The following is a 2466-nucleotide window of genomic DNA, read 5'->3' on the forward strand; positions in this document are numbered from 1 at the left end:
AGAAAGAAAAGAAAGAAAAGAAAGAAAAGAAAGAAAAGAAAGAAAAGAAAGAAAAGAAAGAAAAGAAAGAAAAGAAAGAAAAGAAAGAAAAGAAAAATCCGCGCGATTTTTAAATCTTTGCAGGCGGCTCTTTATCGCCTCTTGTTTTCGCGCAGCTGCCTGCGATGGTTTATGGGGCCGGTCTGGTTTTCCCTAACGCGGTCGGGATGCTCGGGGGTGCTGTCCCGGCCCCACCAGCGAAACGCCCGCTGCGTGGAGCCGCGCAGGTGAGCATGATGTTTTCCAAGAGGTCTGCAACCTCCGCAGGGAGATGCGCGCCGGCGGCTGGGGCTGCCCCGTGCGTCTCGGAGTGGTTTTGCTACAGCTGAGAAAAATCGCCTTAAAAAGAATAAATTAAAAAAAAAAAGGCAAAAAAAAAAAATCCTCTCTCCACTAGGTTTAGATTTAACCGCAACACCCACAGAAACTGCCTTATGAAAACCAGACTTTTCTATGAAAAGACTCTTCTGGCAGCAATTAGTCTGGCTTTCTTTAACAAAATTCTTTGTAATGTCCTTCAGCGGGCACAAAAAAAAAAAAAAATCCCAGGACAATTTTGATTACCCAGTTAAGAAAAAAAAAAGTATATTCGGGTTTGCTCTGAAAAAAAAAAAAGTATAAATTGCCCAAAAATCGAAAAAAAAAAAAGTACAGTTTTGTGAGGGTGTGATTTCGCTGAAAATAAGCTTGCTCAGCTCGCACGTGATGGGTGTAAAAAGCCGTACCATGTACGCGCGTTGAGGATTCACTCGAGGGGCTTGGCCCCGGCCCACCCCCCGGGCTGGGAAGCGGAGGACGCACTCCGCACTCTCCGGGCCCGTCTGGCTGCGCCCGGCGGGGGCCGGCGTTCAGAGGCGGTCCCAAACCCGCCCCCGGGAGGCTGCGCCCGGCGGAACCGCGCTGAAAATCGCGGCGCAACACAGCGCGCACGGAGCCGCGCTGCCCCTCGGGAGTCGGGCCAACCCTGCCCACCTCCGGGGAAGAAGGAGGTTGAGGAATGGGGTGCGGGTGCTGCCTACCTGGCCGCTTGTCGCGGATGCTCGGGCAAAGCCTGTCCCTCCGCCTCGACCGCAGGTTTTTGAGACTTGCCTTCTCCCCCCCGCCTCCCTCCCTTCGTGCTTCGGTGAAAGGTTGCGTGTTCCAGCCTAGAGATTCAGATGTTAAACTGCTACAACGGAGTAGGAAAGGGAGGTGTTGGGAGGGGGGAGGCGTGTTTATATTTCAGATCTTCTAAAAGGTCGGCTTTAATTAGGTTAAATACAAGTATTATTGGCCCAGAAACACATGCTGCGCCAAGCTCGTGACAAGCCTAATTGCAAAAAAAAAAAAAAAAAAAAAGTGACGGTGGGGGGGGAAAGGAGAGTGTGAACTGCCCCGAACTCGCCGCCCGCCCCTCCAGAACCCGCAGCTGGTCCTGCACTCAGCCCCGGGCATCACAGCTTGAGGGGAGACGGGGAGAGGGAACCATTCGCCCTGAATCACAGATTTCCACGGCTCGGAAAGAAAAAGGTAAACCTCCTGTCTGGCTCAATTAATAAACATGGTAATTTCACACCCAAAAGGAGGACATTATTTCACGGGAGCTCTATCGACTCCATCACAAAGGGTCACAGCGCAGCTGTGCGCGCCCGGGGTTATTATGCAGCCCGGCGATAGGGTCCCGCTCGCCATCCCGGCTCCTTCCTCGGGGCTACCCATCGCCCCCGGCAGCGCTCGTGCCGCCTCTCGATAAAGGACTTACCCATGTGCGAGGAAATGGGGCCGCTCTCAGAGCGGGGGCAATCAGCGGGTGCAGCATCCCCCCCCATTGCCCCCATCTCCATGTAACTTTTGATTTTTGCATTTCCCCCAAACCAAACATCCCCGAAGTTATTTATTTCGAGGCGCATCCTTCCACACACAGCGGACTCGGCGGGGTTGGGGGGGGGTCCTCTTGGTCCAGCCCCCAGGGGCCGCCCCGGCACACGGTGTCGGATGGGGCCGCGGGATTCCCGGTGTGGGGAAGCGGGTCCAGAAGCTGCGAGGCACCGCATTAACCGCGATCCCCTAATCTCTTAATCACATTACGTTCTAAGTGAGCATGTGTAATTTCACCCATCAATGATTTATTTAAGCGCCGGAGCACAATTACTCCTCTCGCACACGCGCTGGCTGCGGAGCATTGTTTGCCACGTACCGGGGCTGGGGCCGGGCCGGGACCCCACCCCCCCCAGGGGGAGGGATCCCCCCCTTTGCATAGCGAAGCCCCTCTGCTGCTGCCGGGCCGGTGAGAGCTGTGCTTACCCTCTCTGCCTCAAGCAGGTGTAATTTATGAGGTGTGGGGGGGGTTGGGGGGAGCTGCGCTTCACCCTTTCAGGACCCTCCATTAGCCGAGAGGTAAATGGGGCTCTCCTAGGGGAGGGCGGCATCATCCTTCCCCCTCCCCCC

General features: G+C 55.1%; 1 long non-coding RNA gene across 1 annotated transcript in view; it reads right to left on the reverse strand.

Annotated features, from left to right (window-relative positions):
- LOC110394158 overlaps nucleotides 1–1258 on the reverse strand; it is a 3024-nt gene extending 1766 nt beyond the window's left edge. Inside the window, exon 1 of the long non-coding RNA XR_002435396.1 lies at nucleotides 1059–1258. This is a non-coding gene — a long non-coding RNA (uncharacterized LOC110394158). The remainder of the gene's footprint in view (nucleotides 1–1058) is intronic.

This window comes from Numida meleagris, chromosome 2, assembly GCF_002078875.1.
Source record: "Numida meleagris isolate 19003 breed g44 Domestic line chromosome 2, NumMel1.0, whole genome shotgun sequence".
NCBI lineage: Eukaryota > Metazoa > Chordata > Aves > Galliformes > Numididae > Numida > Numida meleagris.